Source organism: Notechis scutatus, chromosome 1 (assembly GCF_049901735.1).
Source record: "Notechis scutatus isolate UNSWTSFEM ecotype Mainland chromosome 1, rNotScu1.2, whole genome shotgun sequence".
In the NCBI taxonomy this organism is placed as follows: Eukaryota; Metazoa; Chordata; class Lepidosauria; order Squamata; family Elapidae; genus Notechis; species Notechis scutatus.
Genome location: NC_142009.1, coordinates 84,133,174 through 84,152,408, shown reverse-complemented (window position 1 = coordinate 84,152,408; position 19,235 = coordinate 84,133,174). Strand labels below are relative to the sequence as shown.

At 38.7% G+C, this 19,235-nt stretch overlaps 1 protein-coding gene across 1 annotated transcript in view; it reads right to left on the bottom strand.

Moving 5' to 3' along the window:
• Positions 1-5,832, bottom strand: part of IPCEF1 (interaction protein for cytohesin exchange factors 1) — a 44,000-nt gene extending 38,168 nt beyond the window's left edge. The window contains exons 1-2 of the mRNA XM_026680314.2: positions 5,738-5,832; positions 3,220-3,281 (exon numbers count right to left, since the gene is read on the bottom strand). The gene's annotated coding sequence lies outside the window, so the exon portion shown is untranslated. The remainder of the gene's footprint in view (positions 1-3,219; positions 3,282-5,737) is intronic.
• Between the last annotated feature and the right edge of the window lie 13,403 nt (positions 5,833-19,235).

The following is a 19,235-nucleotide window of genomic DNA, read 5'->3' as shown; positions in this document are numbered from 1 at the left end:
AAAATAGCAATAGCAGTAAGCACTTAGACTTATATACCACTTTGCAATGCTTTACAGCCCTCTCTAAGAGGTTTACGGAGTTAGCATATTGCCCCCCAAAATCTGGGTCCTCATTTTATCAACCTCAGAAGGATGGAAGGCTGAGTCAATCTTCAGCAGGTGAGAATTGAACTGTTGGCAGTGAGCAGTGAATTAGCCTGCACTACTGCATTCTAACCAATGCACCACCACTGTGGCTCTTATGGTTGTGTGTTTCTAGCATATCTGATGACATCTGGCTCTAAAGTTCTAAAGCTTCTTCCAATTTATCAGACACACTACTTTATGTTTATAATGGGATTAGTGTAGGTCTGTTATCTTTGCCTGGAATTGTACAAAAGAATCTGAAAGAAGATTCACCAGACTCCATGGTAGCAGATGGAAATCATATTTACATTTTTTTTTTACTATGTAAAATAACTCAGCTTTGCTTAACCTCTAGAAACTCAGCTGTTGCAGAGAAACTTCTTCCTTCTCCAAGCCTTCCTGGAACGAGTATGTGAATTTGCAATGTCATGAAGTCATATGATAAAACCAGGAAATGCAGAGAAGACTCCCATCTACAAAAAGAGCACATGCTTCCACAAGCCTAACCAGGGTTTTTAAAAGATTTAGAAAGATGAAAAGATCCCTAGTCTTTTGTTCAGTTTAGTAATTAAGTGAAACCCTCATAATGGGTTGTTTTCTTTTTTCCTGAAAAAAGGAGGGAGACTGCACCTGGTCATTTCTGTTAGTATACATCCCTCTGTGGATCTGTTGTTACTTTAACCATTTAATCCTGTCTGACTCTTGATGACTTTATAGGCAGGTGTTCTCCAGGCTACCCTTGTCAAGCACAGCTTCAATTGTTGGACGTTCAACTTTGTATCAGATTTGATGTTATCAACCCAACGTGTTCTCTGCTTGCCTCGTCTTCTTGTTCTGTTAACCATTCCTAGCATCATTGCCTTCTCCAATGAATTTGCACGCCTGACATGACCATACTAAATCAGACATAGCCTTATGGTTTTAGTTTCTAGCAATGTGTCTGGTGGATCTCTTTGGAGGAAAACAGCCAATTTTGCTTTCAGCAACACTCAATGGATTGCTTATGACCATATTAGATCACTGTCAGTCAGTAACTTTATGAAAACAAAGGCTCACATAATTTTAGGTGAGCCTGGCATGTATAATATGTCTTGGGAAAAGATAGCATTGTGCCACCTAGATGATTGGGATTACATAAACCCAGCTATCATAGCCAATGCCAGCTCAGATGTGGTATTCATCAGGTTCTGACCAGTTCCGGAGAACTGGTAGCGGACATTTTGAGTAGTTGGGAGAACCGGCAAATACCACTTCTGACTGGCCCCGCCCCCATTGATTCTCTGCCATTGATCAGTCCCAGCTGATTGGATGGGTCTTCTGTTGCCCTGCACAGAAGAATGGAGCTGGAAAGCAGGTTAGTGGGGTAGGGAGGAAATGGGATTTTGCAGTAACCTTCCCCCAGGAGTGGGGAGGGAATGGAGATTTTGCAGTATCCTTCCCCTGCCACTCCCACCAAGCCACACCCACAGAACCAGTAGTAAAAAAAATTGAATCCCACCACTGTGTCAGCTGCTATGGCTATGTCAGTCCAGAGCAGACAGAATGCATCCATTTGCTTGCCCTGGCTTGAAATATTCCATTCCTATCATTCTCTAATTATCATCTGGAATGAAGGACAGTTCATATGCTTCCCTGTGCAACTTTGAGAAAATTCTCTGAACACTGCTCTTTGGCTATAACAGTAACTAATTTATAAAACAGTGCAGCATGATAAAAGATCCTTCAAACAGTAAGGAAGGTTTGAAGCTGTCTGAATTTCCAATGCTTCCACACATTCAGACAGGGAAAATCTCCAGCTGCCCATCCTGACCGGACTAAAGCCATTGCTTCCTGAGTCATCTGAAAATACCCCCTTGCCAAATCTAAATATGAATTTTCAGGTAAGAACTGAAATGAGGACTTCGCTATGTGAATAAGGGATGGGAAACCTATCACTGTTTTGTTTTGTTAACATTGGTCTCAGCTCTTGTAAGAGCGGCTAGAAATTATTCTACCTTTCAGACAAATTTATAGTTGTCTACCAATGTTAGATGGGTCAATCCAGAGGTGGTATTCAGCAGGTTCTGACCAGTTCTAGAGAACCGGTAGCAGAAATTTTGAGTTCAGAGAACCAGCAAATACCACCTCTGACTGGAGATTTTACAGCATCCTTCCCCTGCCACGCCCACCAAGCCACGCCCACAGAACCAGTAGTAAAAAAATTTGAATCCCACCACTGGGTCAATCTATTAGGGTTGGGGCTTAGTTTTAACCAGTAGGTAAAGATATTTATTCAGAGATTATTAGATCCAAATTAACTGACTCTCATTTCCCATCAAAGTAGTTGTAACACAGAGGGAAACCTTGAAGATATTTCTTAGACATTTTGTTTGAATACTGCCTAAGATGATCCTAGGTAACATCATCCTGTCTCATCAATTGTTATTCAGGCTTTTTTTTTTTTTTTTTTTTGCTAAAAAGTCCACAGTTACTGTTTTGAATAACCTTTCCTAATAAACACCTTTTCATAAAAAGTAAATACTTTTAAATGTATTCATATTTACCTTTCATACATACAGAGACTTTGTAAGCCATCCAGAAAGTGCTATGAAGCAGTATGTAAGATTAAATGCTATTGCTATATATATTCCTTTGATCCACATTTCCAACTATATAACATTTGAACAGATTCGCGACTGGAGTGGAAAATAATGAATATTTGTATTGTCATTCATTGGTCTTGCAAATAATTCCATTTTGGCAGATGATGTTACTTCTAGGTCCAGAAAACCATGTTGATTTTTATATACAGCAAAGCTGACAAGATGATTGGGAAAATATTTGAATAGATGGCAGAAATGCAGTGTTATTATGACATAAAGAGGAACCAATTATCTGTGATAGGATTTATTGAATAGTGGTACATAGACCACTAAAGTGTAATTGATACCCAATTCCCCTGCTAACTTGAAAATAAAATAAAAGTTGATCTTTGGGCACAGATAAAGTTAAAAACTTCCAAAATTAGAAAAAGTTTTCTTGAATTGAAAGACTCCTTACCAGACCTGCATAAGAATCAGAGTCAATAGTAAAGAAAAAAATCAAATTGCTTACCTGAAGCAAAGTAAGATATGCTTTTGTTATTGCATCTAAATGCTCGCTTCAGTGGTAAAAACCTGGGTGGTGGGGGAGAAACAGGAGTGAAGGAAAAAGTAAGAATCATTGTGGAACAATCAGAAATAATAAACTGGAAAGAAAGTAACTTGTACAACATGCTACCTGTTAATTGCACAAATCAGCATCACAATGAAAGTGTGTTGCGCACATGCTGACGTTATACTTTGGCTAAATGAAGAGTTTGGGTTTGGGATGTACCAATCAGATCACAGTGGTTTATTCTGTTCAATTGAAAATGAAATGTCTTCATTTGATAGAATTTATCATAAATACAGTGAGAGGAATTTTCCATCAACCAGAAGAAAGATAATTACATAAGAAACTAGAGGTATGAACTCATATACTTAAAACTGAATTAAAAATAAAAATGTGCATTGCCTTTAAAATTGATCTCATTTATTTCCTGGTTTATTTGTTATTCTGTCTGGTAAAAATAATAGTAAGGCCACTTTTTGCTATTTACTATGAGGCTGGCTTTCAATAGTTGCTTAATTTTTAAATACTTTTTGTTCAGACACAATATGTGAAACTGATAAGCACATATGAAATTGGTGTCTATTCATTACTTTAGTAGGCAGTTTGCTGGTTTATATCCAAGAAGATAAGTAGGTGTGCTTCATGAATTGGAATAACTGTTAGGACCCCCTAATCTTTTTCTGTTTCTTGAAGAGTAATTAAGTAGTGATCAACTAAAAAGAAAAAGAAAAGAAAAAAGAAAAAAAGACTAAAAAATGGAAACTAGATAAGACCAAATTTGACTAAAACAATGTTTAATTTTAAAATTCTTCACAATTTTTTTGTGCTACATTTGTGTTGCATGATTTTTGCACCCCACCTTCTTTTCCACACTTTCAAATACCATTGCGGAAAAGATGTACTTCAGTTTCATTGCGTTCTGAAATAATAAATCTGACGCATAACCAAAAAAAAACTGAATTAACCACTTGCACTGTACCATTGCATACAACCAGAGGAAAATGAACACTAAAATCCTGTTAGAATTGATTAGCAAAAATTCTTCTGTACTTTTAATTTTTTTCTCATTTCTTATTCCCTTATTTAAAATTTTAAATAAAATTGAGAATGCCCCCAAAAGATAAGATATGGTCCAATTTGAAATTTCTGAAAGAAAACTAGAAAGATTGGAAACAGTACCACACACATTTTATTTTTAGAATTAATTCCTGTAAATGTGCCAAAAAATTTGAAACTTGTAATCAATTCTTCTGCAAAGTACATTAAGCAGAGCTAAATTTCCCATCAGGAGGCAAGCTTTCTCTGCCTCCCTCCCTTGAACTAGTCATATTTAACTTAGTAACTGGAGTAATCAAGGAATAGGAGTACCGGAAATGGAGACAAACATTGTTCCCAGTTTATCCAAACTTCTACAGGTAGTTTTATATAAAGTTTTGGGACAGTTGTTATGAGATGTCTTAGGATCTATGAAGAAACATATCAGGCTGCCTACCCCTTCTGAGTTCTGAATAATTTCACTCCTAGCTTGAATTGAAGAACATTGAAATGATGGGTATGAAACACCTCTGGTCAAGGCTAGAGGTAAACAGTGTGGAAAAGCAATCCACAATTGAAGCAGAATTCAAGAGAGCTTGAGGTGTGCCCTTTTGTGTGTAAATTTGTTTTTGTGCAATCTGACAGGTGAGGTCTGGTTTGATGTTCTTGCTGTATTTCTATATTTATACTATGCATATTATAATAATGTATCACATTATAAAGCTAAGCAAAGTTTCTAATGCACAGTTGTTGGACCTTTTCCCAATCAGCCAAACATGTCACAAAACATAAGCTACAACTCCAGATAAATACAATTATAGTAGACAATCATTCGGCCCCCCCCCCCCCCCCCCCCCCCCCCCCCCCCCCCCCCCCCCCCCCCCCCCCCAACCTCAAAACATGAGTGCATGCACAGACATGATTTTAAAAGCAAATTATCGATATTGCAAATTCTGACAACAAAGACTGTACTCATTTGTACTTTGTTTTGATTGCAGTAATAAAACCTTTATTCTATACCTGAACTGTTCTGTTAGCATTTCTTCTACATTTCACTATGAAAGTTAAACACCGTCTGAGTCCAATGAGCAGGATAAAAACCCAGAGGAAAAGATTTCTGTCCTTAGATTTCAATACATGCATTGAAGGCAGTAATTCAGAAATAAGCCCCTTTTCAAACAAGCTGACTTATTTAAATCTCTCTCCTTGAAATCAGTGGGAATGTAAAATGTTTAATTCTCTCTGGGCCATGCCCTATCTTCTCACTACTTATCTGCACTGCAAAACTGAAGGAAAAGAGGAAGTCACACTGATCTTTGAAAAAAGGAAAACAACAAAAGTGAGCAAATGCCTGTTCTCTATAATTAATTCCAAACAATTATTTTACAGTTGAAATAAACACCAGAATGGCATTTGAGTTTTAAAAGGAGCAAATTGCACATACCGGAGAGCTAGGGGTTCTAAAGAATCTGCCAGAGGTCCCACCTTCTCTACTTTCTCAAAGGAGACAGGAAACTTTACTCATTTCTTTGAGTAAGAAATGTTCTGCAATGAAAGATTACACAAGAGGAAGCTGGAGGGAAAGTCTTGAGGAGGCAAACCAAAGGCAATAGTTTTGTTGGTATGACAACTGTAGAAAACCATTTGACCAACAGGCTTATTGCTCCAAATGAAGACATAGCATGGAGTTTTTCTCATTCAAAGTTGGATGGGCTCAGTCTATAAAACGAATGCAAGAAAAACTTGTGTAATTCATTTGTCATTCATTTCAATGATACATTCGTGGTACAAAACTAGGACAAAAAAATAGCTTTTTTTAAGAAGATTGGCAGCCAGTTGTATTAATCAGTTATTTTTCTTAAGATTAGAACAGTCATCTTCTACTCCCTATTATTTATTTGTGAGGGAACATTTTAAAATTACCCAGAGAGGTTTTGTTGATATTTGTACAAAATATTTTGTACAAAGGAAAAATAAAAGCATATTCTCCATGGCAGAGCTGGGAGATCAAAAGCTCTCCAAATGTTACAGTGTTGGAGTTTTAGTCCAACAACTGGGTTTCCAGGAGTACAGGGCTTTGTGCCCTGGCAGTTCTTCTAAAGCATCAGTTCAGTTGCTATCTTGTTAAATGTCTGAGAGATCAATAATTTGCTGCCCTATCAAAGAGCAAAACTGTCAATTGTCTGTGGAAGCAAAGGACAAGCAGAGATCTTCATAATGTGCATTCAAAGTGCATTCTCATTTCTTACTTATGTGCTGTTTGTTCGAGCTCTTTTGTGTTAGCTCATGAAGGCAGGTTGGTTAAGATCACAATCCAACCCAAGAGTTTAATACTTGTTCTTCATTATGTGATTAAAGGAGGTTGCTGCTTACATTACTTCACTTAGATTAACAGAGATGGACATATTGATATTATTCCCAAAGCTGCAGAAGAAGCATTTCAGATATGAACAAGCACAGCACTTCAGCATTATTCATTAAAGCACAAGTGATGCTTTTCAGGATTCAAACATGAGCCAGAAAAAAAGAGTTGCAAATATTTTAAGTTCATTTCTATTTGAAACCTCTTAAGAAAACTACCGTTTATTTTCAGAGTCACAGAAGGTGTGACTCACTTCTAAATCTTTTTGTGCACTACAGAATTTATACTGCATTTAGAGTGTCTTCTTAACAATTGAGAAATGTGATTGTAACACTCTCCATAATACAACTAGGTATATTTTAAGGGTGTTTTTTTTTTTTTTTTGCTTGTTTTAACGACATTGCTTTTACAATGAACTCAAGGAAGAAGTGTCGTTATTTATCACTTCATTATACTTATGAGAAATTGCTACTGTGATTATCTAATCCTTTTTGGTACAAATTTAGCAGCTTAACTAATTCACTGCATGAAGGGTATAGTCTTAAGAAAAACAACTTGATAATCAGTTATTTACTGAAGAATTATTCCCAGAACCAAACAAACAAATTGCAGGCTTCCATACTAATTTAACTACATATTGGAATAAACAACTAACAACTCCTTAATGTTGGAGCTGGCCAATACCTAGGAGCAACAGAAATTTTGGTTTCTCACCTGGGAACTTTTGGTTTAGCCAATCATGGATGATCAGACATAAGTTATATATAGATGTAGATCAGGGGTCTTCAAGCTTGACAGCTTTAAGACTTTTGGACTTCAACTCCCAGAATTCCTCCTCCAGTCATGTTAGCTCAGGAATTCTGGGAGTTGAAGTCCACAAGTCTTAAATTTGCCAAGTTTGAAGACCCTTGATGTGATCTTATATTCCAGGAAGAGTTAATACGCTTTCATCAATTATATCATCCAAAAGCAAGAGTTGTTTAATAATGCCTACCGCCCTGTCCTATTGTTTCATTTTATTTTTTATATGTATTTCATTTCACAACTATGTATCGCTTTACATTATCTTGTAAACAATTGGCAAATCAAATAAATAAAAAATAAATAAATGTTTAATTTAAGGATAGTTAGCTTAATAAGTCAGCTTCAGAATTCATTGAGACATGCTAAAGTTGCAAAACCACATCATGGTTTAGTGAGATATTTAATAGCTTTTCAGAAACTTAATTCTACATTTTATCCAGTTTCTAGTTTCAGAAAATCTGGCATATTTCAAGTAACAAGGCAAAAATTTCAGATCTGTTTATCCCCAAACTCATAAATCTAAAGCTAGAGGAAAGCAAACAAAGAAACGTTTCTGGAAATTGAAATGCTGAAAATCTGTCAATCAATCTCTCAATCACAGTTAGCTGAACACCTGAAAGATGCTTCATTAACCTGACCTGAACCAATAAAGAAGCCTTCATTTCAATGGGATCTCATGATTACCATGCAAGACCAAGAAAGACATAGGTCTTCTTTAATGAGCTGACTACAGGTATACAATCAGGTGAGATCCAAAACATTTCCCCACTTTGGATCCGCATACTACACAGTATGCAAGGGATACCTTCCTGGAGAAAGATCCATATTAATTTTTTTTTTCCTGTAGAATTTTTGAAGCTTTTCTTCAATTCAAGTTTTTCCTATTTCCATACTTTCTATTAAACCAAGAATGGGCAACATGTAGCAGTACACACACAGTTTCTATTCACTTTAACCAGTACAGGACAGTGACATATAGTGCTTTATATGCTAGCATATAACTGCAAACATATCACACTTTGGGTTTTAATGTAATATGCAACATGACCAGTAAACACTCACATTTACGAATTGATAAAAATGTTTTGTCTGTGTATTCCACAATAAGGTCTTTATGAGTCAGCTTTCCAGCATATTTGTTCCTTTTTTTTACAAAAATTACTCTCAGATTAAGCTCCATCCCGGTGGCTTCATGAAAACTTTCTTGTAGTATCCTTGTCAAGAATATGGAATTGATGTGTCATGGCTTCCTTCCAGAATGCTCTTTCAAATTCCCAGCTCAGCCTAAAGACTTAACATTTTCTGATGATTCCTTCATCAGGTATATATTATTTAGATTAGCCTGGATTAACTGGGTACTATTAAAGATGGATGCTCCCAACATTTATATCTCTGATTGTGACATAGTTTTCCTCAGCTGCCTAAACTTATTATGATATATTTCATAAATATATATAAATAGTACAAATGTTCCCATTTCAAATAACTTTATTTAAGGAAACCAAAATCCTGGGTAAATCTTCAAATTTCTGATGTTCTCAGGTATACAAGCACCAAACATTTGATTATGTTATATTATATACGTCATACAGTACATTTTTCAGCTGAAATCACAGCTAGCATTTCTTTAGTTTTAAGACGTTTATAAACTAAACTTTTAAGTTAAAAATAAACTTTTAAAAATTTTTATTCACTTCTTACATTTATTGACTGCTCATCTTACCACAAAAGTAACTCAGGGCAGTTTATGATATTAAAAAGATTAAATTTTTTTACAAAACCTATACACAATAGGAATTAAATTATAAAAAGGATAAATACACAACCCCAAATAAAATATGGAGAAGGAAGGAATAGGATGAGCAGGAGGGGAGGGGAGATCTGTTATTAGTTTGTCAACTGGTCCCAATGTGAAGATCTCCTCACCCCCACCCCATTGGAGCCCCCAAGCCAGCTGGCAGAAACAGGTTTTTAAGCAATTGCAGAAGATCAGGAGGGTTGGAGCCAACCTCTTTCTGGAGAGAGGGGGAGATCTTCCAAAGGTTAGGAGCAATGGCAGAGAACCAGTTACAGGAACTGGGCATGGCTAGTCTAGTGAAGAGAAGGACCAGGGGAGACATGATAACAGACTTCCAATATTTGAGGTGCTGCCACAGAGAGGAAGAAGGGGTCAAGCTATTTTCCAAAGCACCCGAAGGCCAGACAAGGAATAATGGATGGAAACTGAATAAGGAGAGATTCAACCTGGAAATAAGGAGAAACTTTCTGACAGTGAGAACAATTAACCAATGGAACAGCTTTGCCCTTGGAAGTTGTGGGAGCACCATCACTTGAGACTTTCAAGAAGAGATTGGACTCGCGTCTGTCAGAAATGGTGTAGGGTCTCCTGCTTGGGCAGGGAGTTGGACTAGATGACCTACAAGGTCCCTTCCAACTCTGATTATCTGTTTTGTCTTAGAGAAGGCTGTTTTCCTGGACCCCACCTGCTGGAATACTGTGGCTGGTGGGGCCATCAGCATGCCTCCTCAGCCAGCACGGGTGGGGCGGGGCAATCCCAGTGGGATGAGACGATTCCGCAAATATGGCTTTATTGTATCCATATAAAACTGACCCAGTTTATCTTGTTTCTCTAATAGGTTGTCACAGGCAAGGGTTAAAAGTCCTAGAGAACTAAAGTGGATCTTTTACCTCTCCTGAGCAGACATATTCTCCAGCCCTCCTTCTGCTAACCGAAACTGCACAGCATAACATTCATTGTCTTTGTTGTTGGAAGAATAAAGATTGGCTTCTGCTTCAGCTAATCTGCTTGAATGGACCCTGTTTGAATGGGCCATGGCACTCAGTTCACTTTCCCCTTCTAGCAATAGACTGTACTTGGGGCTGCCCTCCGACGGTGTCATAATAAGGAGGAAAATATGTGTTTAACACCAATAGAGCTAAGCATGATTTAAGCCTGTTTTACCAATAGGCTAGAGGGCAAGGTGAAGGCAATGTCATGGAGAGCAGCAGGACAGAAGAAAAGTATGACCCATTGCCAAGCCATGTTTGTCGTGTGGTTAGATTTTCAAGAGGGAAAACTCCTCTCTTCTTCTGTTCTTAAACCCACACAATGTGGCTTAATGAATGACTCAGCCGGCCCATTTGATCACAGAGAAACCTCCCCAGGTGGAATGATTCAGACAGCAGGTCGCCCTCTCTTCTGACTTCTTCTCCAGATCACCAAGTCACCCCCACCTACCACTTGAATACCAATAGAAACTAAAGTCACCCACCAACTTTAAAAAGTTGCCTCTTCAGGCAATGCACATCATTCAAACGTGGGCAGTTTCAAACCTAAACAGATTGTTCTGTTTCACATTCACTTTTTCCGTGAGAAGTTTATTAATGGCTAAAAGAGATGTAGACATTTAAGATCACGGAACAAGTCTAATTTTTTCCCTCTCTCCTCCTAACTGTAGTCACAGAGGAGGCCTCTGATTATGTAGTGAGGACGGAGCTAGTGATAAGTTTCATTAAAGATGAAGAGGAAATGTTCAATCCTCTCACCTGGGCAATTTTCCTAATGAGTTACCCATGCATAAATAAGCATGTTATAGGGAATTAATCCAAATGCTTGAATGTATTGTGACGCTAGAGATGCTTCACACATTACATAAAATATACTCGGCTAGTTGATGAATCAGTGCCTGTGTGAAGGCAGCACTTGAACTGGGTACTGTTAGCCTTGGTGAGGAAAAGCACAGTGATCGACTCTCATGGATAAGTAGATTTCAAGTTCACGGTATCTATTATTTTTTACATTTCATTCTCTAACCAATGGAAGTTTTTCAGGCATTTAAAGTGTACAGTGCCGTTTCTTGAATATTTGAGTATAAAAAAGGTCATTTACAAAGTTGTGTTTCCTTTAATTTTTTTTAAAGCAATGCATCTTCTAGCTATAGTATTCAGATATATTTCAAGATAGGACTTTATAGACTTTAAACTTTTCCAAATTTAATGTCGAATCCTTGTCTTTTTCACTGAAGTAAATACATTTCTATTTCTGTAAGTGGCTATTGGTTGAATATGTTGTACGAAATTTAAATGTTATATATGTTTGAAATTCCGCACGTACACTAAAGCAGGAGTCTCCAACCTTTCGGACCTCAGGGACCACTAAATTCATAATTTTAAATCCTGCGGATCACTAATATGATCTGCCTAATGACTGGCTGGGTGGGTGTGGCAAGGTGGTCATGTGACTGGGTTGGTGTGGCCAACTCGATGTCACTCATGTAGAGGGGCGCCTTGCTGGCATCTACTTGCCCCTCCCCTCCCAGCCATTCCTTGCCTCCCTGCCCAGGCTCCTTATTGGACCTATGCACGAGAAAGAGTTGGCAAAACAGCTGGCTCAATTCAAATTGGATCTAACCGAGAAGGAGGCTCAGTAAAAGTATCTCCCTGAGGACTATGAGCATAGGCTTTCCAAGCAGAGGGAAGATCTGTGGTAGTGCAAGGCCAGGTACCAGTGCCTCAGTGGGCTGAGATGGTCAGCCAGTTCCAGGCCATAATGTAGTTGTTGTGAACTAAAGAAATGTAATTAATAAAGATTCATTTGCCTAGCAGGATCGTAATCCTGCACTTCCTATTGGCCCATATAATGGCAAGTTATGATTGGTTCATTCCGAGCAATCTGACTGGCTGTTGGCGGGCCGAGTCCCATTGGACGAGGTTCAAACCCTATAACATCATCCATTGGTCATCCGGATAGCAGTTCACTCTATAAAAGGGCGGCCGCTATCCGGGGGTCTCTTGTCTCTGTTATCATGCTGTAAATAAAGAGCTGAATTCACGAGAAGCAGTTTCGTCTCTGTTTCTAAACCCATGCCTCATACTTAACAGTAGTCCCACTGGAACAAGGCCCTCTGACTCTTTGCCACCAGTGGCCCTTCCCTCCAGCCTTCATCCAAAGCCTCACACCAGGAGGCTAAAGCAAACCCCAAGTCGGACTTTCTGCTCCCCTCCAACCTTCACAAAAAGACCCCGAAGGGGGAGATTTCTTTGCAGCAATACAAATGTTCATTGCACGTAAATGTCCTTGGGGTGATATTTGAGGACCCCTGATTTAGTGCAATATAAAAAATGCAAATAATTTTTCTGCAGACCACCATAGAGCTAAAGATTTTCCATTTAAACCGGAATTTTTTCTCCTTGGAATAATATCAGAAAATTTTAAGAAGGAAATAATGTATCTAATAGTACATGTATTGACAGAGGCTAGAATATTATATGCACAATATTGGAAAAATAAAATCATACCTCCAGAAACAGAAATAATAAGAAAAATTAGGACGTGCAGAATCAGATAGGTTAACTTCCAAAATAAAAGACAAAGGAGAGTCTAAATATGATAAAGCAGGGAACAAATTTTATCAGTGGTTATATAGCAGAAGACAAGGTCAAAATATTAGTAGTTATGATTAGATTAATTAGTAATTAATATATTAAATAAGGACATTATAAATGATGAAGTAAAATGTATATATGTATAACAAGGATAAGTTGGATGTATTGTGTTGTATTCTCATAATTAAAATTAAAAAATATTTTAAAAAAAGATTTTCTTTTCCAATTGTGCACTGGGCACTATGACTTTATATCACCTTTACCAGTGATGGGATTCAAATATTTTTTGCCACCGGTTCAGTGGGTGTGGCTTGGTGGGCACACTTTGTGCACATGCACACACTTGGTGTGCACACATGCGCCAAACGTGCACTTTGCGCAGGCGCAGAGGCATTTGTGCAGGCTCAGAGGCGTTCTAACTCACCTCCTGTAAGCCTGCACAATCCCGGTCGCTTCAGCAGCTGCCGCTCGGCACTCTTCTGTGCCGCGCAAAGCAGCTGCACTTCAAATTCAGTGGATAAAGGTGAGTAGGAGAGCCCAGGCGGGTGGGCCCAACAGCAGAGCATTGGAGAGAACCAGTTTGGCCTCCGTTGCTCATCACTGCTAGCGGCTCGCCACAACCAGACCGAACCAGTAGAATACCACCTTTACTACATTAAAGTTTTCAGAATAACTATAAACTGTTTCCTTTTTATTTTATTTTCATCTGTCAAATCCTGCATTAGTATTTATGATCATTCAGCTATTTTTTGAAAAGGCATGAATTTGATTTTAAGCACTTTATCTATATTTTATAGCCCTGAAAACATCAACAAAGGACCACAATTATTTGTTAATATCTGCCGGTTATTTGCATCCATGAGCTGTTATTAAAATAATAATTACAGAAATTTAAGTACAAGTAGTCTGCAACTTACAACTATTTAGTGACCATTCAAAGTTATAACGGCATTGCAAAAAGTGACTTATGGCCATTTTTCACAGTTTTGGTCTTTGAGGCCTCCCCATGATCATGTGATCAAAATTCAGATACTTAACATCTGGTTCATACTCAGGACCATTACTGTGTTCCAAAGTCAAGCGTTCCCCTTTTGTGACCTTCTGACAAGCAAAGTCAATGGGCAAGCCTTAACAACCCTGTTGTTTAACAATTGCAGTGATTGTTAACTTAACAATTGTAGTGATTCACTTAACAACTGTGGCAAGGAAGATCGTAAAATTAACTTAACAAATGTCTCACTTAACAACAGAAATTTTTAGCTTAATTTTCAGTAGAAACTTGAGGCCTACCTGTACTGCTTTAGGTTCTTCCTATATTTTCCACAAGGTGGCAGTGTCTACTTTATGCAATCCAATAGCTTCCATGTTTAGCTAAGAGAGCTTACAATATTTCTCTGAATAGAAGCAGCAAAGTGATGTAACTAGCTTCTGGCTCTTGTTTTCTACACATCACTTTGCTGCTTCTATTCAGAGAAATATTCTATGTCTAAATCTATAATTTCAATCCGGCATCTGACTGACCTTCTCTGGACTCAGACGCTAAGCAGATCCAGCTTGGTTGGTACTTGATTGGGAAATCACCAGGAATTGTCAGAGCTATAGGTTAATCTGGGAAGCAGAAAAGCATCTCAGAAGGCAATAGCAAAGTATTTCCATACTAAAGAAAGACAAATCATTGATTTGATTTGATTTATATGGACCTATATATGAAGTCGTAAGGAAGGAGAAGAAGAGGATAACCAGGAACAAGATGGATGGATTCAGTTACAGTGGTGATGATCTTTGGCAGACCTGAAGGATTAAATTTCGGGGCAATTCATTATGGAAAAAATCTATATGGTCACTAAGAGTCCACCTTGATTTAATGGCATATGATGATTCAATCATTCATAAAATCATCAAGATCTGAGGACATCTTGAAGGAAACTTTACCTTTTGTGCCACTGATGGCTTTTCTGCTCTGAAGGAATCGGTTACGTCACTGGTTTACTTACACTGTATGGCCAACTTAATTCATATGATATCCCCATAGAGGACATTTTAAGAAGCCTCCTTTCTCAGAGTATTTAAAGATATATTTAGAATTCTATCCTTACATCATTGCAGTTTATTCATATTAACAATTGCTTCCCAACTAAAGGCAGCTACGTTTCTTTTCAGAGACAGAGACAAATAATCTTCCCTTCCATCTCCCACAAATTCATTACCTCCGTTGACTATTTTTCTTGGAAGGGATTGATTGAAATGATTTTCATTTTCTTAAAATACAAAAATTGAGATATAGAAACATAGGACAAATTCACAATGTACATAAGTTTCAAACTGTCTTCCTTAACCTAAAGCAGAGATATTGAACCTTTTTGGGCTGAGCATGTCAAAAATTTGGAAACTACCTACTCTGCTGGCATGCTACACACACACACACACACACACACACACACACACACACACACAGAGGCATGTTCCAATATCTAAGGGGATGCCACAAAAAAGAGGGCGTCAATCTTTCCAAAGCACCTGAAGACAGAATTAGAAACAATGGATGGAAACTGATCAAGGAGAGAAGCAATCTGTAACTAAGGAGAAATTTCCTAACAGTGAGAACCAGTGGTGAGATTCAATTTTTTTTACTACTGGTTCCGTGAGCGTGGCTTGGTGGGTGTGGCTTGGTAGGTGTGGCAGGGAAAGGTTACTGTAAAATCTCCATTCCCACCCCACTAACCTGCTTTCCAGCTCTGTTCTCCTGTGCAGGGCAACAAAAGAAGACCCAGCCAATCAGCTGGGACTCGGGAGGCAGAGAATAGATGGGGGCGGGGCCAGTCAGAGGTGGTATTTACTGGTTCTCCGAACTACTCAAAAATTTCCACTACCGGTTCTCCAGAACTGGTCAGAACCTGCTGAATACCACCTCTAATATAACAACCACACGCAACAACTTGTAAGGGTAGGGACAAATTTTGGTAAGGTGTTAGCATTTAAAATTATTCGGAAATTCCAAGATTTCAGTAATATATTCCAGCAAACCAAAATACTGTTATAGTCATCAGGCAAAGCCAAAACGCTGCTAGTTTTTTTCCTCTTTTATTCACGTTGTGCTATAATCTGAGCATTCCTTTGATCACATTTGTCACCAGTATTACTAAATCATAGCAAGTGTGAATTAGAAGGGACTCGATAAGTCATTTAATAGATCAGCTATTTAGGTTCTTCTTCTATTTCCTTTTCCTCGAATAACAGCCCAATACATAGCAGTTGCATTTCCCTGGCTTTCACAGATAGCAAGCCTTTGAAGCCAAGTGTGTAAAAATAGTTGACACCTTAGGCTGAATTCTGAGGGCTATGAACCAGCTTGCATTAACAGCCATTATTAGCTAGGTGAAGTAACCATGTTATCAACTCCATATCTGTGAGGCAAACGTCTTCAGAAAGCACTGCAGGGTCTATTCAAGAACTGACTGATTAAGTGTACTATTTAAAACCCCTACCACAAGACACAACACCCAGAAAATAAATAACTAGCCCTCAGGACATCCCTTGCTTTATTACTTATGATAATGCTTCCCAAAATGGATTCTAATGTTAAAGCTGAAAGGATTTTGTGAACAAACATGCTGATGTAAGGGGGAGAAATAATTGCTTTGTTATTAAATTTACAACACAACTTTGTATTTGTGTAAATATTCAGAGTGGCTTACAAAAGTCATAAGGCAATATTTGGGAAATCTCTGTGTGAAAAAAGATTGCTTGCAGTATGGGCACAGTAACTGAAGGTCTGCATTCTGTGTTTACTTAGAATGACAGTTGCTGTCAGCAATGTCAGGTGAAGATTTAGGCACCAGTGTAGAAATAAGGAGAATTATTCCTGCTCTAGGTTAATTATGCATTTAGATTAATTTGCATTTAGCAGAAGAACAGCATTCCTCACTGGACTTTCTCTATAACCAATAAAAAAGCAGAGAATTAGGAATGGCATTTGATTGGCTTTCAACTTTTTAATAAAAGCCTTTGACTCTCTCGCTCCTTTCCAGCGACTTCTGCAGAAGTGATATTCAGCAGGTTCTGACCACTTCTGGAGAACCGGTAGGGGAAATTTTGAGTAGTTCAGAGACCCAGCAAATACACCCCTGACTGGCCATGCCCCTATCTATTCTTTGCCTCCCAGTTGATCAGCTGGGTCTTCTTTTGTTGCCCTGCACAGGAGAATGGTTAGTGGGGTGGGGAGGGAACGGAGATTCTACAGTATCCTTCCCCTGCCATGCCACCAAGCCACGCCCACTAAGCCATGCCACGCCCACCATGCCACACCCACAGAACCTGTGGTAAAAAAATTTGAATCCCACCACTGGACTTATGGGTAAGAATTTCAACCAGTCCAGGACACAGTAAAGGTCTCAAAATGGACAAATTAAAAGAGCCTTTCCTGATAAATTGCTGATTAAATACGTTTTGCATTGACACATTATTGTGATATTAATAGCCTTCTTTTCCTCTGGGAATAGAGATTCAACTTGTATTGAATTAGGACTGCATTTCCTTTAAAATTACAGATTTGCAAGTTGTGCTTTTATATAATGGACAAACCATCTTTCAGCCCCATCCTAGCCTTACATTTGAAGCAGAAACTATCTGCACTTTTCCTCAGCTTTCAAATTATTCCATGTAATTTCTGAGAACCACAGATCTGGCCATGGCAACTTGGGTTCTTAGTTTCCATCACTTATGGATTATTTCAATGTGGTCTCTGTGGGATTGTCTAAACCTGCAGCCAAGGTTGCTAAAAGTCCTTGTGAAAAGATCTGCTTTGGCTCCTGAATTTTGGAAGCAATTCCACATGGGGGTGAAACTCATTAAAGCACTTTATGTTTTGTCCTACAGTTTCTGAAGGATTGCCTATTTGTGTTGCCTACAGATTGCCTATAGCACACACAAACACACACTTTATTTATTGTGATCAAGGCACTTGATTCCCACCCACCCCTTCCAATATTCCAAGGCCAATATCTGATAGCCAATATGCTGGTGTTTGATGGCATGGAATCCTATTTATTTTTAAATAAAAGCAATCACAACACAGATAATGCGTTCAGGACACCTAATGTGGCTGACCCAGTTCTATCTCCTTGCGCCTCACCACCAACCCAACCCCAGCTGTCTGAGGTAGTTGCTTCCTTCTGCCTTGTGGCAGTGCCAGGACTCTGCTGGAAAAATCCAAGGATGCCCTCCCTCTCTCCCTCCCTCCCCCTCCCTCTCTCTCTCCGTCCCTTCCCCCTGGTCAGAGCAGAGCCTCTTCAGCATTAGCTACTTCCCTTTCAATCCCTAGAGCTGCACATTCAGCAAGTCATACATCCCTATTTCCCCAACCATCAGGCATTCCAGAGTTACCACTACAGAGATTTAGTCTCCTTTATGTGAGAGAGTGCTGGAAATCTGGAAACTGACTTTATTTACAGCCTCTCGGGCAGAGCATAAGTAGAGGCAAACAGGCATTCCTTCTGTACTGCAGGCAGATGATCCCTAGATAATAAGTGAGGCTCACTTGCCAAGACAGCACCCGCCCTCCCCAACAAGTTTACACTAATTCCACCAAGGAGCCCTCCATTCTCTCTCTTGTCCTGCCCATTCCAGCTCCAAATTCTTTCTCATGCATACAGGCTGTGTCCCCGCTCCCTTCTCTAAAGCCATCATAGCAGCAGGACTGCCTGCCCGTGAGATTGTTCTCCCTTGTTCATTCAGAAGCATCATTCTTACTCCTATGGTACGGAGTGACCTTTAGCAATAGGGAATTTCTCTATAGTCAAGACCCGGCCACTGCTAAAGTTTATCTTTTCTAAATAAAAATAAAGACTCTTCCAGAAAGAGTGCAAAGAAAAGCAACAAAGATGATTAAGGGACTGGAGGCTAAAACGTATGAAAAACGGTTGCAGGAATTTGGTAGGTCTAGTTTAATAAAAAGGAGGACTAAGAGTAACATGACAGCGATGTTCCAATATCTAAAGGGCTGCCACCAAAAAGAGGAGATCAACCTATTCGTCACCTGAAGACAGGACAATAAGCAGTGGATGGAAACTGATCAAGGAGGCAACCAACCTAGAACTAAGGAGAAATTTCCTTGCATTTAGAACAATTATTCAGTGGAACAACTTGCCTCCAGAAGTTGTAGATGCTCCAAAGGTTTTTAAGAAGAGATTGGACAGCCATATATCTGAAATGGCATAGAGTTGCTTTAGCAGGGTTTGGACTAGAAGCCCTTCAAGTCCCTTCCAACTTTGTTATTCTGTTCTGTTACTTAGGGGCAGAACAGCCAAGGGCATGGACTGAATTATTCCTTTATTCATTCTAATTCCAATTTTAAATCCCTTTAAAGTTGCTTTTGGAGACCTCTCCATTTTCT